At 40.1% G+C, this 23,945-nt stretch overlaps 1 long non-coding RNA gene across 3 annotated transcripts in view; it reads left to right on the top strand.

Moving 5' to 3' along the window:
* Nucleotides 1–15,522, top strand: part of LOC137320481 (uncharacterized) — a 227,307-nt gene extending 211,785 nt beyond the window's left edge. For 2 of the 3 annotated variants that reach the window (XR_010962549.1, XR_010962548.1), the window contains one exon: nt 15,110–15,522. This is a non-coding gene — a long non-coding RNA (uncharacterized lncRNA). Of the gene's footprint in view, nt 1–14,580; nt 14,809–15,109 lie in introns of those variants that run through there. The other variant, XR_010962547.1, reaches the window with a different exon arrangement.
* Nucleotides 15,523–23,945: the final 8,423 nt, after the last annotated feature.

The raw sequence follows: 23,945 nt of genomic DNA, 5'->3' as shown, positions 1-23,945 counted from the left end.
GACATAAGGACTGTGGTGAGAAAGGATCTTGGCTCAGAAGATCAGGAAGTAGAATCAGTATGGGTGGAAATTAGAAATAACAAGGGGCAGAAAACACTGGTGGGAGTAGTTTATAGGCCCCCTAATAGTAGCAAAACTGTTGGACAGAGTATTAATCATGAAATAATGGGAGCTTGTAACAAAGGAAATGCAGTCATCATGGGGGACTTTAATCTGCATATAGACTGGGCAAATCAAATTGGCAAAGGTAGTTTGGAAGATGAGTTCATGGAATGTATTCGAGATGGTTTCCTAGAGCAATACATCATGGAACCAACCAGGGAACAGGCTATTTTAGATCTTGTATTATGTAATGAGATAGGGTTAATTAGTAATCTCGCAGTAAAAGAATCTGTGGGGAAGAGTGATCATAATCTGATAGAATTTCACATTCAGTTTGAAAGTTACATACCTAAGTCAGAAACTAGAGTCTTAAACTGAAATAAAGCCAACTACTTAGGTATGAGGGGTGAGTTGTCAAAGGTAGATTGGGAAATTAAATTAAAGGGTTTGACAGTTGAAAAACAATGGCAAACATTTAAAGAAATATTTCAATATTCTCAACAAGTACACATTCTATTGAGAAATAAAAACTCCACGGGAAAAGTAAATCACCCGTGGCTAACCAAAGAAGTAAGGACAGTATTTGATTGAAAGAAGAGGCCTATAATGTTGTCCAGAAGAGTAATAAGCCTGGGGATTGGGAAAGTTTTAGAAGCCAACAAAGGACGACCAAAAAATTGATAAAAAGGGAGAAAATTGATTATGAAAGTAAACTAGCAAGAAATATAAAAACAGATTGTAAGAGCTTCTACAAGTATGTAAAAAGGAAGAGAGTAGCAAAAGTAAACGTTGGTCCTTTAGAGGCTGAGACAGGAGAAATTATAATGGGGAATCAGGAAATGGCAGATGTGATAAACAAGTATTTTGTATCTGTCTTCATAGCAGAAGACACAAAAAGCATACCAAAAATAATGGAGAACCAAGGGGTAAATGAGAGTGAGGAACTTAAAACAATTAATATCAGTAGAGAAAAAGTACTGGACAAACTGATGGGACTAAAAGTCAGCAAATCCCCTGGACCTGATCGCCTACATCCTAGGGTTCTAAAAGAGGTGGCTGCAGAGATAGTGGATGCATTGGTTATGATCTTCCAAAATTCTCTAGATTCTGGAACGGTCCCAGAGGACTGGAAGGTAGCAAATGCTACGCCGCTATTCAAGAAAGGAGGGAGAGAGAAGACAGGGAACTACAGGCCAGTTAGCCTGACATCGGTCATTGGGAAAATGCTGGAATCTATTATTAAGGACGTGGTATCAGGGCACTTAGAAAATCATAATACGATTAGGCAGAGTCAACATGGTTTTATGAAAGGGAAGTCATGTTTGACAAATTTATTAGAGTTTTTTGAGGATGCAACTAGCAGGGTAGATAAAGGGGAACCAGTGGATGTAGTATATTTGGATTTTCAAAAGGCATTTGATAAAGTGCCACATAAAAGATTGTTACACAAGGTGAGGGCTCATGGGGTTGGATAGAGGATTGGTTAAAGGACAGAAAACAGGGAGTAGGGACAAACGGATCATTCTCAGGCTGGCAGGCTATAACTAGCGGTGTGCCGCAAGGATCAGTGCTTGGGCCTCAGCTATTTACAATCTATATTAATGAGTTAGATGAAGGGACCAAGTATAATGTATTGCTGATGATACAAAGCTAGGTGGGAAATTAAGCTGTGAAGAGGACACAAAGAGTCTGCAAAGGGATGTAGACAGATTAAGTGAGTGGGCAAGAAGGTGACAGATGGAGTATAATGTGGGGAAATGTGAGGTTGTTCACTTTGATAGGAAGAATAGAAAAACAGAATATTTTTTAAATGGTGAGAAACTATTAAATGTTGGTGTTCAGAGAGATTTGGGCGTCCTCGTGCAAGAAACACAAAATTATTATGCAGGTACAGCAGGCAATTAGGAAAGCAAATGGCATGATGGCCTTTATTGCAAGGGGGTTGGAGTATAACAGTAAGGAAGTTAAGGTCTTACTACAGTTGTACAATAGTACAGTTTTGGTCTCCTTATCTAAGGAAGGATATATTTGCCTTGGAGGCGGTACATCGAAGGTTCACTAGATTAACTCCTGGGATGAGACAGTTGTATTATGAGGAGAGGTTGAGTAGAATGGGCCTATTCACTCTGGAGTTTAGAAAAATGAGAGGTGATCTCATTGAAACATATAAGATTATTAGGGGGCTTGACAGATTAGATGCTCAGAGATTGTTTCCCCTGGCTAGAGAGTCTAGAACTGGGGGGCATAGTCGCAGGATAAGGGGCCGACCATTCAAGACTGAGATGAGGAGGAATTTCTTCACGCAGAGGGTTGTGGACCATTGGAATTCTCTACCCTAGAGAGCTGTGGATGCTGAGTCATGGAATATATTCAAGGCTGAGATAGATAGATTTTTGGACTCTAGGGGAATCAAGGGATATGGGGATCGGGCAGGATAGTGGAGTTGAGGTCGAAGATCAGCCATGATCTGATTGAATGGTGGAGCAGGCTCGAGGGGCCGTATGGTCTACTCCTGCTCCTATTTCTTAGTTCTTATGTTCTTACATTTTTTTTGGTGAGGGGTGCATTTTCATGTACTCTTGACTACATTTTGCTTCATGCATTATTTGTTTTGCTGGGTAGTCCTCCATTTTTGCATTTCGGCATGATAGCAAAGCAGCTCCATAATAAGGCCATCGGTTTTATTATGTCGTCAGGTTCCCCAAAGTGCATTTTTGGTGAGCGTCTGGATAAAATCAGTGTACCGGCAATTTTGTTGGTGGGTTCTGGATTGCTACTGGGTTTTTGTTCCATAATGGCTGCGCTGCATTCCTGACCCAATCTGAGGCCCTCCATGCCTGCGCTCATTGATGCTACTGGGAGCTCATTAGCATATATTAAAATCAGTGCCAATGGCATTCAAGTCCCCAAATCCCATGATTTGTGCTCCCATTGCAACAATGGTAATTAATAATGAGTTAAAAGAAGCATTCCTATTGCCAGTATCAGCTGATATGAGTGGTAATACTTTCCTTTGGAGCCTGCAGCCTGAAGAAACTTTCAAGAGAAATTACTGGAGTTACAGGAAAGGTTTTAAAGCATTTTTTTCTGCCTAGTACCTGGATTGAGCTGGACTCACATATGACATGTCTGTGGGCCTTTGAGACCAGCAGGAAATTTTTACCCCCACCCACGCTGAGAGGATGAAGTCAATAGAAATAAAAATCTGGTGAGATGTAAAATGTGTTGCCGACTTGCTATTACCCATTTTACACCATCGCACAAAGTCAAAATCTACCTTACTGGATGGATCGCTCTTGGAAGAACAAGACTTTCTTCTGCATCCATGGCTGCTGACCCACTGAGAACCTCTTAACAGCAGAGGAGCTCCTTGGTCTGGACACCTCAGCATCTGTTTACTGTTCTTCACCTCCACCTTCAACAAAAGTGTACCATGCAGCTTTGGCACAATGAGAGAATGTGTGAAAAAGGGCAATGGTTATGCGCAACACTTAAAATTGGTATCTCCCAGAGGGTGCAGCAGTTCTCAACTTAGGTTTGTCCCATGCTCGGTGGCTCCATGCGAAATGTGTTGCAAACCGAGGGTGACACGTACCTTTTTTTGCCTTACCCATGATAACTGCATGCTTGTTCCTCATTTGCAGCCAGGTGTTAGAGAACTGGGTTACTGCACTGACAGTCAGAGACCTCCCTCCATGCAGTGTGCACCTGTGCTTTTATTGGAGAGAGGTCAAGATCCACCCTCCTATGGTGCACCTCCTACAGCAGGACCCCCAACTCTTCAGCATCAAAAGGAACAGGGAATGAACAATTTAATCCACTTTTCTGCCACAACTGCAGATTTTCCTTTCATGGTGACCTTCAGCTCTTTTAGAGCCAGCCACGAGTGCTACAGGCCAAGTTCTCTGGGAAAGCTTTTCCTGTGCCTGTAGTGCATTCAATATGGGCTTATTTTGAAGATTTTGGAGAGGGTGCAGAAGAGATTTACTAGAATGGCTCCAAGGATGAAGGACTTCAGTTACGTGGATAAACTGGAGAAGCTGGGGTTGTTCTCCTTAGAGCAGAGATGGTTGAGAGGAGATTTGATAGAGGTATTCAAAATCATGAAGGGTCTAGACAGAGTAGATAGAGAGAAACTGTTCCCATTGGCAGAAGGATCAAGAACCAGAGGACATAGATTTAAGGTGATTGGCCAAAGAACCAAAGGTGACACGAGGAAAAACTTTTTTACACATTGAGTGGTTGTGATCTGGAATGCACTGCCTGTGGGGGTGGTGGAGGCAGATTCAATCATGGCTTTCAAAAGGGAATTGGTTAAGTGCTTGAAGGGAAAAAATTTGCAGGGCTATGGGGAAAGGGCAGGGGAGTGGGACTAGCTCGATTGCTCTTGCAGAGAGCTGGCACGGACTTGATGGGCCGAACGGCCTCCTTCTGTGCTGTAACCATTCTATGATTTTACAAAATTTGGTGCAGCTTGCTCCAACCTATGCTTTGGGCCAGCAGAACCCAATTTTGCAGGTCTTGTAAATTGGGGCTTTGGGATAGACATCCTTTGATTCAATTACTGATTTAGTTGCAACCCTCAACAAATTGTTGTTATTACTATTAGAATATTTGGACAGCAGCTGTCGGAAGGCCCTGAAGCCTTAATATCATCCTGGGTTCAGGGCCTTGAAACAAAGAAATTCCACTTGCGTACCAAATCTTTGGGATCCTCTAGTGACCTCTGAAAACCCTCAGGTCTGTGAGGGTCCTGGTGCAAGCCCCAACACCTGGGTACCCATTAGCCTAACAATGAGGAAAGTGAGCCAATAACAATGTGAAATTCCTGCAGGCAGCTCATTATAATGTTAGGCATGGAGGCTGTACTAACCGCACTGCTTATTGGCTGCGAGCCTGCTTCGCGGGCTGGAAATCAGGCTTCAGTGATGCCATTTAAAGGGTGTCAGTACCTCTTAAAGGACAGCAGGGAAACTTTGCAATTGGAGAAATGGCTGCAAGAGGTACATACAAGGCACCCAGGTTTCTAGTCCAGGTGGTGGACAGCAGGAGGGAGATCCTTTTACCACTGAGTGGGGGTGCAGAAGGTCCTCCAGGCCGCATTTCTGCCACCAGTGAGAGGGGGTCAATGCCAGAACCTTAGCTCCCAAGACATGGCTGCAATGCCAGAAAAAGTTTAATGACCTCAGCAGAGTTGTCAAGGTAAGAATCTTACCTCTCACCTCAACTACACTTTCCTCACACTTGCAAAGCAACTACTCACAATACTCCCTTCCCCCACTTCCCTTCACTCCTACACCACATTTCACTCCACATCCTTCTCCTCCTTCTCACACACCCTGCACTTCCTACTTTCACCACCTTTGCCACTTTCACTTCCCCACGTCTCACATCTTCCACACAACATTCAAACTATTTGACCACAGCAGACACATTCCCAAAATAGCTCACAAGGCTGTGATTAACACATTCCTTTCTTGCAGGAAAAGATCGTGTACAATGTGAAACAGGAGGCGGTGACCGGTGGAGGCCCAGCCCATCTGTATATCCTCTCCTCTCTGGAGGAAGATGTGTTGGCCATCACGGGCAGGGGCTGAGTGGCAATGCTGGAGAAGAAGTCGTGCAGATTTTCTTCACAGCTTATCGTCTTTTTCCCTTCTCACTTCTATCTCTCCCCACACACTCTGCATGACAAACTACAGCTGCCAGGCTCTCATCTCTCTCTGCTTTTCCTTCACACTAAAAGCTAACCCTTGTCCACCTCTTTGATTTCTGGTGCAGAAAACGTGGACGCCCCTCTGCAGCTTCAGGAGCAGGAGGCCAACCTTCCTGCAGATGCAGCTTCACTCGATCTGACCCTATTACGGATGGCAGCATGACTCTCATTGTAGGCCAGCTGTGCGGCTGTGCCCAGGTTCCTGAGAGGAGCCATGAGCCATTACTGGAGAGGATATCGCTTGTTGCCCAGTAGTCAGCCTGATGGCCTGGTTGGAATAAGAGCGACACAGAGTACTGGCACAGGATGAATGAATCATGACTGCATAACTATGGTGGAAGAATGGAGGAAACCCCAGAAAAACAGCTTAAGCTTCATTTGTGCCGGTTTTCTGAGGTTCCTGTGGCTCTTCCGCTCAAGTTACAGATAACGAGTGGGAGAACCCCCCGCAGAAGCTCACCTACATTCAAATCAGAAGCGTCTCCGTGGTCTTTAACAGCCTGTTGGAGAAAAAGTAGTAATGTTTGCTGCTACTTCATAGAATCATAGAATCATAGAAGTTTACAACATGGAATTTCACTTCAATTTAGTTTAAAAGATTGCAGGGTAAATTTGCCAATCCTGTTCTACGCTTGTAGGGTCTGTGGATTGGAGAGTTGTGCTTCCTTCAAGATTGCTGAATTTACCTGTTAAAATTGACTGATATTTTCACGGTACTTAAAGTTAGTTTAAAAGATTTTAAAGATAACTTAAAGTTGGTTTCAGGATGCATTCACACTACAACTGTGGCATCTGTTTCATTTTACACTGATGCTGCAGTTACAGGGCAGATGCGGACTGAGTCAGTTTGGGCCTCAACACCCGATGTACACTCCACAAGTCTAGTGTTGGTGCGAAACCAAAATGACATTATACTAACGTTAAGCTTATGGTGTGAATGCATCGTATATAAAGAAAAAAGGACATAATGTCTAGTATATTGTTACTGTTGTGTTAAGAATGTTTGAACCTCCGTTCCTAGTTCAGGCATGTATAGTGGCTAAAGGGAATCAAAACTAAAGAATGGATCACAGAGCAAAGGATGCCAATCACAAAATGTACAGTCTCTGTGTTGTTTCTAATTCTACTATAAATTAATGCCTAAGATACATGACAATAATCACTCCTGGCTATTTGAACAAAACATAATTGTATTTCATATAAACATCCAAGAAAACTTTAGCACAGCAAAATAGTACATACCCAATAAAGCTCAGTTATAACACAAGCTCTGTTATAAGGCACTCATTACAACATTCAATATTCGACTTCCAAAATCCTTGTTACAATGAATCCAATTTATATAGACAAACAGATTCAAAAACAAGATGAAATGATCATTAAATACAGGATTACATAATCATGAGGACTGAACTGTGCTTGACTCATATACTTAGCAATATCAAGAGATACAAAGAACAAAAAATCTATTCAAAGGTGCTGCAAAAAAGCATCTGGTTAAGTTTTAACATCCCTCTTCCATGGTCCACACAGGCTTAAATTCAAGACTCTTTACTATCAATAATGGCAACACTTGGGGATATCGAGGTTGGCTTGGCTACTTTGGAGGCCACTGAAAGTAGCGACAATCTAACTGAGGGTCCAAACCTCTGGTCACAGACAGAACAGTTGCTCCACATCTGCATCACTGCCTACATACTTACTGAGGAATTCTAAAACCCCTCTGGCTCAATGCTAATGTTTTTTTTTAGAGAGAGCAGCTAACTAAGTAAAATCTAGCGAAAGGTCTCCACCCTCAGTCTCAGACAGCACAATTACCCAATTTTAAACCCTCTAACTTCACTCCCTGAGGAATTCTAGGACTCTTCTGCCTTTGAGCTAACAGTTAGCAACAATGGGCTTTTAAAGAACTAGCTAGGGATTTCTAAAACCCCCAGCTGATAATTTACGCTCACACATTATAGGCCACAAGCAGCTACTTTAAAATAGAAAAGTAAGAAGCGATTAAACTGCCTGCTCACATTGAAAGCAGAACAGTACATTATGCTGAACTAAATCATAATGAATAACAGATCTGTAAACACAACCAAAAGATTAATTTCCATTCATGTGGTGACAGATCTCATCAAATCTGGAATGACCAGACAGTAGAGAGAAGAAGGAAATTCTGGTTCTCAAATGTTACAAGAGGTGTTTGACAGAAAAAAAGGTAGTAGCAAATAGCTCAGAATGTGAGTTAATGGTATTTTTCCAGTATGTAACTTGATCTCTTAAATAGAAAATTTAAGTTTAATTTTTTATTCTGGCCCCTTCAACATTCTGGCCTTGGTGTCATAAAAAGCAGGGTTCTTGCTTCAATTGTTCAAACTGCTGATGAGAACATTGAACATTTTACTGTCCGAAAACATTCAATTTGTACCAAACAGTTCTGTCATGCTTCCCCGTAGTTTTGTTGTAAATTCACCACCTAGTGTGGTATTGAGCTTACACAGACCAGGAAGTTCCTAGTTTGATCCCTGGTATGCATTACGTTAACTGGTCTCAGCCACAGCGGCAGTGAAAGTGCTTCAACTTGCATCAGTGTCCCAAGGGCTTTTGCTGGAAAATGCATATATATGGATGTTGGACGAGAACAAGAAGGAGTTAACTTGTGATGTGCCCACAATCAAATGGACCACTAATATTCACCATCACCAGTCACAGATGAAGAATGACTACTTGGGTGAGGGGTGCTGGTACCTATGAAACTACCCTGCAAGAGGCATTGCCTTCAAGGTGGGAGGGGAGAAAAGGGGAAATTGAGACAACAAAAGCATAACTGTAATGCAATTATTAAAAAGAAAGTTTAAACATGAATTATCAATGTATAAAGCAGCTTCCAACTTTATCTCACATTTGAAAATAATAAAACAGCAGTCATGTTAACGTGCATTTAAGGAATCATAATGTTCAATTATGTTGGTGAGGGACAATACAGAAATCCTGTATTCCACTGAACCTAACTATTTTTCATCTTCATTTTATAATTCATTGGGATGCACAGCTCATCAAATCCATTGAGATAACATTACTTCGGATGACGATCTCTAAACTTCCTTGAGTGAGAAAAATAAGTTAAAATAAATGCAGAGTGTAATTCAGCCTACACAGAACCATATTATGATTTATGATTAATCACAAATGGTGTAACTGTCGCCTTGATAATACGAGACAGCACTGATCGTACAAAGACTAATGCTACACACTGTTTTGTTTCCCATATGAGGTTCTCAGCTGCATACAAGTGATCCCAGTGCATATTAATATCTTTAAAATTAAAGGGTAATACTTTTTCTGTACTGCAGTGTGTCCAGGGATTTAGATAGTTCTGGCCTAAACTTTTACAGCAATACTTTTTGTATCAAGAATGTCTGATATTCAGCAGTGGGATGAAAATCAGGTGGGTTCTACAATAGGTGGGCAGGGTAACACCCAGGCTGTAAAGCTGAAAATGGCTCCCTCTGATGTGGATGTCCACTTTAGAAAATCCAGGCAGCAGCTTCTAAATTTGCAATAGGAAGATAGTCCTGCCTGGGAGCACAGAGGACCCCAAGGGCACACAACTTGCAATATGTACTACACCAAACAGCAGGCGTACTGCAAAATAATCAGATGCTTAAGTGTCAGCTCTGGCGCTTGGTAGCACTCACACCCCTGAGTCAGAAGGTTGTGGGTTCAAGCCTCACTCCAGACACTTGAGCATATAACCTAGGCTTGTACTTCAGTACAGTACTGAGGAAGTCTGCACTGTCAGAGGTACCATTTTTTGTCTGCCTTCTGAGGTAGTTGTAAAAGATCTCATGGCACTGTTTGAAGAGGAGCAAGGGGCATTCTTCCAGTGTCCTGGTAAATATTTATCCTCAACCAACACCACACAAACAGATTATCTGGTCAGTCATCTCATTGTTGTTTGTGGGGTATTGCTGTGAACAGATTGCCTGCCACGTTTCCCTACATGACACCAATGACTACACTTCAAAACTACTTCATTGGCTGTGAAGTGCTCTGGGCCATCTTGACATCACGAAAGGCGCCATATAAATGTAAGTTCTTCTTCTCCTCTACCCGGATGGACATTTTATGGAAGCTAAAATTCAGCAGGACAGCTGTGACTGCACAATGAAGATCTGCACAAACAGGCAACCATTTGCCATCCATTACCACTGGCAGTGAAGGTCATTATTACCGTCAACTTTTTTTGCCACGGGAATCTTCTGTACATAAACAGGGACATCAAAGGAGTCAGACGCTTTGGCTTTTGGATGAGTGAAATTTTATTTTCTGCACATTGAAAGAATGAAAGACTACAAGATATATTAAAAATGAATTCAAGTTATTGAGTCCGAAATGCCACTTTTCAATATGTTTAATGTACTTGTCTGTCATGCTTTCTCCAGTGCATTGTGTTGGATGTGGATGTGCCCCATTAAAATGGGCTGCCCTGGTTGAAAAGGTAGCAGTGGGTGTCTGTGGAGCCAGGAGCAAACTGCAGAGGATACAAAAGGCCCACTTTGTGTATATGCAAATGACCCTGATGGGCCTGCATCAGGCCAAGGATCTAAGAGCATAAGAACATAAGAAATAGGAGCAGGAGTAGGCCATATGGCCCCTCAAGCCAACTCTGCCATTCAATCAGATCATAGCTGATCTTCGACCTCAACTCTACTTTCCCGCCCGATCTCCATATCCCTTGGTTCCCTTAGAGGCCAAAAATCTATCTATCTCAGCCTTTAATATACTCAACAACTTAGCATCCACAGCCCTCTGGGGTAGAGAATTCCAAAGATTCACAACCCTCTGAGTGAAGAAATTCCTCCTCATCTCAGTCTTAAATGGCCGACCCCTTATCCTGAGACTATGCCCCGTAGTTCTAGACTCCAGTCAGGGGAAACAATCTCTCAGCATCTACCCTGTCAAGCCCCCTCAGAATCTTATATGTTTCAATGAGATCTCCTCTCATTCTTCTAAACTCCAGAGAGTATAGGCCCATTCTACTCAATCTCTCATTATAGGACAACCCTCTCATCCCAGGAATCAATCTAGTGAACCTTCGTTGGACGCCTCTAAAGCAAATATATCCTTCCTTAGATAAGGAGACACCAAAACTGTGCACAGTACTCCAGATGTGGTCTCACCAAAGCCCTGTACAATTACAGCAGGACTTCCTTACTTTTGTACTCCAGCCCCCTTGCAATAAAGGCCAACATTCCATTTGCCTTCCTAATTACTTGCTGTATCTGCATGCTAACTTTCTGTGTTTCTTGTACAAGGACACCCAGATCTCTCTGAATACCAACATTTAATAGTTTCTCACCATTTAAAAAATATTCTGTTTTTCTATTCTTCCTACCAAAGTGAATAACCTCACATTTCCTCACATTATACTCCATCTGCCACCTTTTTGCCCACTCACTTAACCTGTCTATATCCCTTTGCAGACTCTTTGTGTCCTCCTCACAGCTTACTTTCCCACCTAGCTTTGTATCATCAGCAAACTTGGATACATTTCACTCTTCATCTAACTCATTAATATAGATTGTAAATAGCTGAGGGCCAAGCACTGATCCTTGCGGCGCCCCACTAGTTACAGACTGCCAACCTGAAAATGACCCGATTATCCCTACCCTCTGTTTTCTGTCCGTTAACCAATCCTCTATCCATGCTAATATATTACCCCCAACCCCATGAGCTCTTATCTCTTGTAACAGCCTTTGGCACCTTATCGAATGCCTTTTGAAAATCCAAATATACTACATCCACTGGGTCCCCTTTATCTACCCTGCTAGTTACATCCTCAAAGAACTCTAATAAATTTGTTAAACACGATTCCCCTTTCATTAAATTTCCTTTGCTGGAGTCACTCTGGATTCAATGCTTTCAAATTTTGTACTTACTGTTATTTGTGAAGAGCTTTGTGATGGCTTGGAATTGCCACTGGCATGAATGCCAACTGACTGCTTCTGTGCTACTCCACACATTTACAACTGGAGGGCATCTCCTTTTGATGCTCACTATATCTGAGCATAGAATAAGTGAACATCCATGAGTTTTCAGAATCCCTCCCTCATGGTTGCCTGTAACCATTCCACAACCCAGTTGTAGCCAGCCATGATTGCATATTGGAGTTTGGACTCCAAAGCTTCCATGGCAACAGTGCCAGCATTCATGATTAATGCTCAAACCTATGGCTTATTTAACTGAAGTCCATACTGCAGAGATTATTGCCACGTGCTCAATACCAGATTGTAGTGCTTAGAATCTGTGATCCGTTACATAATTTATGTGAGAGATGGCAATGAGCATTTGAATGTTCTCTCCCCCTCCATCCCCCTCCCTCCACAATACCTAGACTACTGCCAATGTAGTGTGCTCAGGTGCAAGTGACTACAGTACTCCTACTCAAATAGTCTCAATTTGAAAGCAAGCCCACTAAGGTATTCCCATACCATTCATCATGCTGGACCTCCACCCTGTAACAACTGGGTCCTTTTGAATCACTGCCAGTACTATCCCATATTCACCAGTGCTTTGTGTTTCAGCCTGTGCTTCTTTCTTAACATTACTGTGTACTTTTCTGATGTGCCTATCTCCACTGGTGCCCGCTTCAAGTTGGAGCGGTGCCAGTTGGTACTCTCGTGAATGATGCTCTTTGGGTGCATCTAGTGGATCATTGGGTACTCCTTGCCCTGAGAAGAGGATATGTCTTTATCCATGTGAGTACTACATTACCATTACGCACATAATTATGCGCTTGTGTATAGTATGAAATGTTGATGTAACATATTGTGCAAATCATAAAATATATGATTAATCTGGTACATTCCTATGACTGGTGCACCCATTTGTGCTTTTGGAGTATCCTGCATTTAATAGCCGACTCGGTGAGATCAGAACTACAAAGTGACTCAACGTGGCCATGATGCTTCTGCTCAGCAACAATCAGCCTTTCTTTAGCCACCATCTCTACCCCTTCCATACCTGTGAGAGGTGACACACTCTGTGTATCAAAATCAGTAAACCACCCTGCCTCCCCCAGAGGGCGTGTCTTTAGGCTGATGTGCTATGTGTTGTTGAGAGCCTTCTTGTTGAGAGGGCCTGGCTTCTTGCTCCTCGGATTGTGGTATATCTGAACAAGAATAGTTGAGGCAAGGAGTAGTTGAGGCAAAAAGCATAGATGCATGTAAGGGGAAGCTATATAAGCACATGAGGGAGAAAGGAATAGAAGGGTATCCTGATAGGGTTAGATGAAGTAGGGAAGGAGGAGGCTCATGTGGAACATAAACGTCGGCATAGACCAGTTGAGCTGATTGGCCTGTTTCTGTGCTGTAGTTTCAATGTAACTCAATGTAGCCCAATGAAGAATAAAAGAGCACATGTGCAAAGTTAGGCATATTGTGGTTGTTGTGCAGATGGCACATGGAATAAATCATAGAACAACAGTCATTGTTTAAAACCTGTGAAATCATTTGTGCACAGAGAAGGTGTGTGATTGTAAAATATGTGTATACAAACCTGAAGCATATTTCACTTCACCATATCTGGTCCCCATGATGTGTATAGTTTTCCAGCTTATGATCTCCATGATAGCATCTTCAAAGGGTGGAGGGGAGGGGGCATAAGGGTTTGACCTGTTTACTCGCTCCACTCATCAGCACATCAGAAAAAAATCTTCTATTGAAGATATTCTTTTCTGTAAGTAAAATGTAAATATGTATTGAATGCATGAATATTTTGTGTTGTATATTTTAGGTAGCAGTTTTTAGATTTATGCATAGCTTATCTGAATGTAAAGTACCTTGTCTACAAAATGTTTGTGAGAATGGTTGAGAGATGACTGAGTACATTATAATTGTCAGCTGTATGTGGATATTATTATAGTCATGATTTTTTGCTTCTTGCTGGGCAGTCTCAACCATGTTCATTACTTTCCTCTGCAGCAGGTTTACTAGGTCAATTCAGGTTAAATATGTGCTGAGGTATTCAAGGAAACTCATCTGAAACCCAAAGATATCATCACTGGCTTTCTCCATATATGACAGTCTCCATATATGGCAGGCTACATTTGTCTAAGCTTACTTTTTATCTTGGCATTTTTCTGCAGATCTGATATCTTCTAAATATCCATCCAGACATTACTGGTGCGTGACCCTGCATTGATCTCCTGTATGTTGGTCTTCCATTTTTGCTTCACCCTCTAAGCACTTGTACACCATAGAGAGCACTTTGCAGTACCTCCTTGCCATCTACCGTGATCTGCAGATCTTGATCAATAAATCTTGCTTCATATGCCTTCTGTGTTCTCCTTCTCAGAAACTGTGCATGCTACAGATAGATTGGCCCAACATTACTATACAATACTGCCTCGTTAGATATTTCAACATTTAAGGGGAAGCTAGATAAGTACATGAGGGCGAAAGAAAAAGGATATGTTGATAGGGTGAGATGAAGTAGGGTGGGAGGAGGCTCGAGTGGAGCAAAAACACTGGCAAAGACCTGTTGGGCCGAATGGCCTGTTTCTAAGCTGAAAATTTTATGTAATTCTATGTAACCACATTCTTGCAAATGCTTTCAGCTGGCCATTCAATTGTGCATTTTTTAGTGCACCTTAACACAGGCAAGCTTCCAGAAAGTGCATAAAATTTGTTATTCTTGCGTATAAGAGGATGAGCAAAATTTTAACTCCAACTATGCGCTAAGAGTATTTTCACTTTCTCACTGTTTAGACCCATGTGTGAAGACTGACCACTTGGCCCAGTTACAGAGGCCTGCCAGTGCCCATGGAACCATACCCCAACAACAGTCAACACCTTGAGGAGAGAAAAGGAGAGGCAGGGATCATTTTTTTTTTAAGTGGCTATGAATTTTCATTAAAAAGTAATGGTAATTCCTAATTTTTTAAAAAAAAACAGCACAAAAATGCTACAACAGTCCACAACCAATTACAGCAAACAGTTACAACACCGAAAATGTTGATTATGGAAGAAGATTTTTCTCAATGTATATAGATTTGTGGTACTCTTCTGGATACAAAGAACACCTAATTTTACTGTTACATCAAAATAAGTAGTTAAAACAATTGCACACATGGAGAGTGTTGCCTTTTTTATTGGCATTAGGATGTCAATGAAAGTGACAAAATTTGTATAAAATTGGAGGGGTCCATTAATGTGAAATATAATGCGTGGCACCCAAAGTGGTCTTCTATATATCATAGTCCTGAATGACAATGTCTGCCATTTGATCTGCACACAGGAAATGCAGGATTCCAAGCAGATGAGAGGTGAAATTGAAGCCCGAAAACCTCACTTGTGCAAGTGATTAGGGGCAGCTGTTTCGCTTCACGTTTCGGAGCACTTGAACTCTGCAACCTGCTGCATTTTACATCGCTGGCTGTACTGAACAACAAAAAAAACCACCAAAAAATGAAAAAGAACGAAGAAGGATTTTTAGAGAGGGAGGAGGATGGTCCAGACAGCAGATGTGGAGCAAATGGCAATCCATTAAAAATGAAGGGGGAGAAAAAAAAAGTAATACGACAGAGACGCAAATGGGAGGAGACAAAAAGGAAAACTGGGAACACGTATGGAAGATTACTTGTAAACATAAACTGACAGCTGGAAACCCTGACCTTGAATATAGTGATTAAAGCTGTCTATATATTTAAACTTGGTCTCAGCCTAGTGATTAACCATGAAACTATAGGACTCTTTGCACCCTAAAATTAAATGCATTTGTTACGTATGACCATTATTTTTTAACTGAGAAGATTATAATATATTCATTAGAACACCACCATTTAGAAACAGTCTTAGTGCATCAGCTACTATATGATTTTTTTTTTTGGATGACAACTTTGCACAGAACTTTATAATAACAACCCCAGTGAAAGCATGAAGGGAAACAAGTGTTCAAAGACAGAATGGAAGCTTTGAAGCTGTGATGCCCATTACAGTTCTGCATGAGATGAAGTGCTCTTGTGACAAGTTAGCACGTTGTATTAAAGTAAGGTTTTTTTTTCCACACACATTCCATTTCATCAGTATGTCCTGACCTGGAAATATTTATTCTGATATAAGTAATATCAGTCTTCAGTAATGCTTTACTAGAGAGCTAAGTCACAAAAGTATTTTAAGACCTAGAAAAAAAATTATAAGATATATAGGCAAACCTGAAGACCATATCCATATTACATCAGAATTTGAATCTTTGGTAAATCTGGATTTAATCCAAATGGGATATGTCTGTCTTTTGAAAAAGGAGCTGCACATGCAGAATGTCCCTCTGTTTATGTTCAGTACCATTCTCTGTGGCAGCAGAATTTATATATACATATATATAGTAGAAATTTCTGTTGCCAATATTAGCACATTTGTATGAGATTCCTGTGTCTGCTATTTTAACAGAGACATTAATCTGTTTAAAATAAATGGGTTAACGCCTGCATTAAAATGGCTGACAGTGGAATGGTATGCGAACACATTAAGCCTTCATCTGCTAATACTGCCAACAGTAGTTTCTAGCTTTATATTTTAAAATATTTTCTTTTGCTGTTGATGGGTTTTATAAATTTTTTTTAGTAGTTGTTTTTTTTTTGGTAGTTTGGTGGCTTTTTCATCTACTGTGCCTGGTGCTCTTGTGGGTTGGAGGTACAGTATGTGTTTTTATGGTGTATTGTAGAGAGTTCTTGGTGATCTAGAGGTGATTGTACATCAGCCTCGAGTGATTCAGAGAAGCTTATTTTTATTCTCATACCAACATCTTTGCCTGAACTTTGGATTCAAAGACATTGCATTGCAGATTCTCCAAATCCAAAATGTATTGATTGCTCATTCTCAGAGGATATGACACTTTTTAAAAATGATTTTAATCATTTCTCCTACCCACAGTAACAACTTTGCTGTCATTTCAACTGTCTCAGGTGAGAAAGTGAAAAAAGCATTTTTTCCTATTTATTTTGCAATGAACATTGTTTTTCAAATTGTTTTTCCTTTTCCTCCACTCCTTGTAACTCACCACCATGTATCCTCTTCCAAATAGCTTTCAGCATCTATCCAGTATAAACCTTTACATTTTGATTGAACATAGGATGGCTCCCATGTAAAATCATTTGCAGTCATTTTTTTCCCCTTTTCTATAACATCAGGATGGAACAAGGACAGATGGTGTATAAATATGACCTTGTTGGTTGCTGAGAGCACAGAAAACTTGAAAATTTGTACTAAGGGTAGCAACAGCAAAGTCATAGACCTCCTACAGTATGATCCATGCTCCAGCAATTCTCATTCAGCAAAGTGTTGTGTAGCCCCATGCTTAAACTTCTTTGTACAAGGAACAAAGTTTCAGGCAATGAATATTCTGGGAGGCAAGAATAGTTAGTTGCATGGATCATTTCATAATTAGTGGCTAAAGCACTTCCTACTTATCTTTCTTAAGTGCACATTCCTATTAAGTATATTAAAAGTTTGAGAAGATTAGTTGTGTATTTAAAAGAGCCATATGACACATATTCTTAATAGAACAGGAAAGTTCACAAAGTTAGAATCAAAGAGGCTTTTTGGAAGGGCGAGAGAGGGATTACAGCCTTTTGCAGGGGACTCTGTAAAAAGACAGTTTAAATGAGGAACGTTTTGGCTGAAATCCTGTTAACTAAATTCCCATGGTTTCCCAGCTCTCACAGCATTAACATGCAGTGGATGAGAAACTATGAAGTGGAACACATCCGGGGTATTAGGCCTCAGGCCATGATGTTTCAGTCACATCAGCACGCGTGCTCCATCGCTTCTCCATGGGAAATTGTTGATGCATTTCGCCCCTGTTAATGTTTCCAAGCCACCTTCGGATATGGTCTGATAATGGATGGAAGTACAATAGAAAGCGTTTGAACAAATAAACGTATGCGCAAGATTTTTTTTTCCCTTGGCAGAACATTTCCAATTGTGATTTCTAAAAGCATGAAATGCTGTCTTTGGAAAGCACCGTAAGACTTTGCTTGAACCTGCCCCGACATATATTTCTTGTCACGGGAATAACTTGAAGTACCTCACATTATTATTCCGCTTCAACGCACTATTAAATAGTGACAAACCTCTTTTAAACCGGCAACATAATTTACCTTTTGCACGTTTATTCACTTAAGTTTACTACTTTGTTACAACAGTCTGTGAAATTCTATTCAGCGTATATTAACTTTCATTTAGTTGTTTGCAAAGTCTACTACTGTGAATTAGATACTGTTTTTGTTTAGAATGTGTGTGAAAATCAGATAAAACGGTTTTCTTTATTCAAATCAGTTTGACTTTGAGAAAAAAATACCAGAAAAGTCCTTCCTTTTACATTCTAAGAAACAAGTAAAATATGTAAAACTCATACTAGGTAACCTGGCAAATCTGTTATGAAAGTACAGGCATGGAATTAAAAATTGGCAAGACCTCCACACTATTTTATTACCGTATAGCAATTATCATAGAATAATGTGAAGAGAGCTATCCCAGTAGCTTCGAGGGTAAATGCACTGCCTAGTGTGGAACTGAACCCTACAGATCACGAGGGTCTTAGATTCAATCACTGGTGTGTGCTGAGTCAGCAAGGGGAATGGCTGATGCATACAATTGGTCCTAGCACTCCCAGACGAGAGAATGGAAAATTCAGTCAGAGCTCCTGCTTTTCAGTGACCTGACTGGAAAATGTGCATGTGTGGAAGAACTGGGCTCAACAGCAAGCCCTCAATAATCAAATAACCTGCTGACACTCATTGGCTAGACACACATTTGAATAATGGCCCCTTTCCTGAGGTACTAAATGGTTGCAGTGCCTGCAGAAAAATGCACCCCTGCAAGAGTGAAGCCTTTGGGTGAAGAGAGGAGAACATTGGGAATAAAAAAATCATTTAAAAATAATGGCATCTCTAAGAATGAAATAATGAATAATATTTAATTCCTACACCATATTTTCATGGCAGATGACAGTAATAATTCCAAGGGTATCCACAAGATGGTTAAACGTTGGAATTTTTAAAAATGCTAATCATTAATGAGTTTGTACATTCAAAAAAGCCCAAGAACAAATTTTCATCTGAGTTTCATCAATGTTGTGGGGTTTTTGAGAAAAAGTCCCTGTTTAAAGCTTAATTTTTCCTACCATACTACTTTATGAGACAAATATCATAGTATTGCACAACTAATTGTCATAACAAAAATTTCTAAAGATGCCGTGAACGCGTGAAGAGGTAAACTAAAACCAATATAATAATCAGCATTTAAAGATTAAAAGACTTAAAAAAAATTCACCTAGCATTGTCTAAAATCCATCATATTTTAAAAGTCTGACATTACTGCTGCTAACAGGCTTCTGAGAAAAACAAAACCTATCTGTAACTTCAAAGAATTTGTTAAGCACGACAGATATGTGTAATGGCATTTCCTATGAGTAATATTATCAGTCTAATTAAATGACAAAGGGCACTAATCTGATAAAGATAGTGGAAGGAAATGTTTGTATTGCTGTGGTTTTCCATCCAGGTGTGACTTCAAATTACAGTAATTTGTAAAAACACATATTTTGACATGATTTCAAAGCTGTAATTCTCTTCATCTGCTATTAGTAGTACCTGACAACAATTGTTGTTTGGGCTGAAATATCATTCTGCACGCATGAGCTGCTTAATCCTTTTGCCCTACAGTAGTCAACCACTTTGACACCAAAATCTGCCTGCAATGTTTCAGTTGCTATTATTCCCATTAAGAATACTAAAAAGGATCATCATACATTTCAGCACAAAATAAATATGGATTTCAATAACAAAACCTATGCAACTTTAATTTGGGTATGGAATATCATTTTTATAAAACTCATAAAGGCAAAGTAAAAATGTAAGAAAAATGGACGAAATTTGAGAACACAATAATGTACAGTATCTCTTAAATAAACCCCAAAAATTGAATCTTGTTATATATTTCTGGAATAGTCATCAAAGAGCTAGCAGCTAAGGAGTCTTGTACAACAACAGTACAAAGCCCTAGCTCATAAATTCTAGATTCAGTACTCTTGAATATTAACAGATACGTTTTGCTTCTATTGTCAATTATGTTTTAAGTTAAAAAAAACTTTACTTTGTGTAGTTTCACTGTTTCAGGTGGAATTTGTTGAGAAATCTCCTTCCCACAAATAGTGTTAAGGTTAACATTTAGGGGGATATTTAAGTAAAGCCTTTCAGCTTATGAAACTAACCACTTTGCAATTCTTGTCCCCGGCACCAGAAATACTCTCACACATGAATGTTGGTGATGGAAGGTTCCCTGTGAGGCACTTAACTCATGTAAAACATGTTTGAAAAGTCACATTGCTAACTTCAAACTCTATTGTTAGTTACTTGATTAAAGTGAGGGAGCTGAAGTTAAGAGTAGACTAAAGAGAAACAAAGAGCGAATTGGTGAGCAGCTCCCACTCAAAGACCTCTTGTGAAGGAACTTTTAGCAGGCAGTGGGATTGTAGCTTCTTGGAAAGGGCAGCCATTTATCATCGTCCCAAATGAAAGCATTCTTTGGACACAAATGTCTTTCGTTCCCTTTGTCCAATTACTGAGAGGAAAAGTGAGAAGGAAATGTCAAAACACTGAAACAGTGATGTATGGTGAACAGTCACTTTGGAGCTCAACCAGCCTTTGTGCAGGCCTGGACGATTTGTCAAATGGATCTGGCATAAGTCAAGCCCTGAGGTTGAAAGGTCATGACCTCAGGAGTGCTAAGATCAGACAGTATAAGTGAGAGGATAGCTACAAGTTTCAGTCATAGTAGAGAGGAACAATAGCAGGAGCTGGACACAACAAAAAGCTAATTTGCATAATTCAGGTAAGTACTTTTATTGGAGCTGACAGGGATGTGACAAGATGAATAGACAAAAGAACGTAATATGTCTCATTACTGAGAAACACTGCTGCTATACAGTCCAAAGATGGGAAAATAAATGAGGACTTAATCTCTAATAACATTATAAATAAAATTGTTAGCAACTGTATTGTTCACTCTAAGCCTTCTTACGTCACATTGAAAGTTACTTGAACAAATGCATTTGCATTTCACAAAGAAGCAATGAGATATGTCAATTCATATCAGAGCTATGTATACTGTATCCTTTTCCTCATTAAACATTGTTTAATCATTTGCTGTACCAATGACAATGTTATTAGTAGATTCGAGTTTGTTCTGTGAAAATTTGTTTTGTCATGTCTCCAGCAACAAAATACATGGGAAAAAAATAAAAATATATATATTTTAACTGCCTAAAATCTGTCATGGATCTGCTTATACAATATTTATTCCTATTTGTTAGGCACCAAAGCCCTTTAGGTTTTAAGACTTTATTTTGTGAGTTTCAGAATTTCAAACCTGGATATTCCACAGAATATGAAACACTGTTGGGACTGTGTTGCAAACTCAGTTCAGTTTTAAAGATTTCATACAATTTCCGGAATTTCTTCTGACAAAGTTTTGTCTCAAAACTAAAAAACATGATCTATAATCTCCACAGAGCCGAATATGTTAAGAACATATATAAGAAAATAATGTAAGAAAGAGACAAAGGGCCTGAAATTGTTCGGATCCTGCTCCATTGATGGAGATTTTGTCTGCCAACTGATTGGATGGATGGGGTTATTTTAATATTCGGGGCGGGGGCCCGCACCTCTGGAGGCGCATGAGAGGCGCCCACCTGGTGAGATGCCAGAAAATTGGAGTGGCACCTTGTCATTCCAAGGGAGGGAGATCGAAGGTCTTATTAGGCAAAGAAGTTAGCCCAGTAAAAATTGTTATTCTGGCAAGGGGCAAAGGTGCTATGTTTTGGGATTGATGACCTTTACTGTTTAAGATTTTAGGGGCCTTCAGCAGGTTTAGTATGGAACCCCCCCAGCAAGCCTGGGATCCGTTGGGTCCATCAGATGACATGCTGGGCAGAATTCCGAGGTTAAACTGGGAACGCCCCTCAGAAATGCCCTGAAAGCTGAATATATTATGTGGCATTACTGAGATACACTACTGCTATACAGGGGGATGGATGGAAAACTCTTCCATGCCTGCCTAGTTCAGGATGTTTGACAGAGTGTAAGTGGGGTGGAAACCTGTTGGATTCAGCTTCTGCCCCAAGTTCAGCACTCCCCACCATGCGGGCAAAATATCCCATTCCCACCCTTCCCAACCCAGGAATTTCAGGCACTTAGCCCATCCAGCTGGGTTTGTCATCCACACTTTGTTCCAGGATCCGACTGATTGTTTTTGCCTTTTTCAATCTTTGACATGTTGGTTTTAATGGCATATTTTATTATAAAGATGGAATGATATTGAACATAATCTGTATTATTCTTAACACTGGAATTCATTTCTGTACGTATTCAATGGCTATTTCACTCCATTGTGGCACTATATGATTGATGGGAAAGTAGCAAACATACTGGTTTACAGGGCAACTGAAATGGCAAGTCCTTTCAGCCCAATGAGAGTATAAAAAGATCTTAAAGTGAAATCTTTTTGTAAAAAGCACACTGCATTGTAAATTACAGCATTTTCAATTTTTATAGTACCTAAAACTGGTACCATAATCCATACTGGGACATCAATTTGTGAATTTATACATTTAAGCTGTTTAGGAAAGTAGAGGTCTGACTGAGAGATTAGAATAAATGTATCAGTCTTGTTGCTGACTACAGTACTTTGACAACACTTCATATGCAGCTCATTGCCAACTAAATGCTCCCAGCCTCCTTTGCATGGTCTACACTGTAACTAGGGCGAGAGGAGGTGTTTCAAAGTGCTGCTCCTTTATGTGCTGAATTTAGATCTTGGAGTACGATGAATGGTAGCTAAGATGAATGCATTTGTGCCATTTTTCTTGGCCCCAGACTATGTTTCCTCACTACCATGACATCTCAACAGAAGGAGAAAACATCTCCCTTTTGTGCCAGGCTAATTTAATTTGTACCTTCCACCCAGGGGTAAATATGTTTGACTGTCCATCTAAGCTCTCTTTACCCACTTTCTGTTCTCACGGGAAGCCCTGCTGATAAAAGGCATGGGCAGGATATTGCTTAGTGCATCTCCTAACTTTATTTAAAAGTAATTTAATTTTTAGCAAACTCACACCCAGCCTAATTTGAAGTAACTATACACATTCCCCTGAGATGAGACTAATGACCTTTGCATGTCTGCTGTGATTCTGACGTCAAGGGGTTTGTTGCTATGGAGTTACTTGCTTTTTGCAGTAAATGTTTTGTCAGGTTTTTTTTCCCAAACTACTTCTTTGGCAACTAAACTCATAGATGAAAAATGTTCATTCCTAGCATACTAAATATTACCTTTTGACTTTGTTCCAAGCCAATTTGCTACATTTACAAAACTAGCTTATTTTATTATTTTCATAACTTGACTTATAACTGACAGGAGTGAACAACGACCTATAACCTTTAACTCCCAGCATTAGAAGCCATTGACCTTTGCTCTAACAGATCTGGTATGGCTATTTATGGTTTGACCTTGTTTTGTCTGGAAACTTGGTCATGAGATACAAAACAAACAACTAACGCACAGACGTGCTCTAAGTGGGAATTCAAGTGAAATATGATGCAAACCCTGCATTCTTCTGAAAATCTACATCTGTCACGTCTGTATTTTCCCTTACTCTATTTCACTTCACGCGACACCTACTAAATTGATTGTTTTGTTATTTTCTGTCACCTAACTCAAAGAGCAAAACACATGGGTCACATGTTTAACTTAATCTTCAAAAACTACAAATCTGTTCAATCTAAGCACTTTAAAAGCTTTATTTTTCAAGAACAATTTTTTTTTGGTGTGCAATGTTTGCATCCATCTCCATACCGCAAGTCTTCTGGAAACTACTAAAAGCTTCAATAAACATATCCACTTTGGCGATACTAGAAAAGTAAGGCTCCAAGCAAAAGTGGAATTAGATAGTTGCTTAAAAAAGAGGAATATTGAAAGGTATAGGAGACAAGTAGGAATGTAGGATTTGAATTGCTGGCCCATGTGGAGAAAATACCAGTGCAGATTTGATTAGCCAAATATCCCGTTTCTGTGCTCTA

This window comes from Heptranchias perlo, chromosome 4, assembly GCF_035084215.1.
Source record: "Heptranchias perlo isolate sHepPer1 chromosome 4, sHepPer1.hap1, whole genome shotgun sequence".
Taxonomy (NCBI): Eukaryota; Metazoa; Chordata; class Chondrichthyes; order Hexanchiformes; family Hexanchidae; genus Heptranchias; species Heptranchias perlo.
This window is presented reverse-complemented; position numbering and strand designations above follow the sequence as displayed.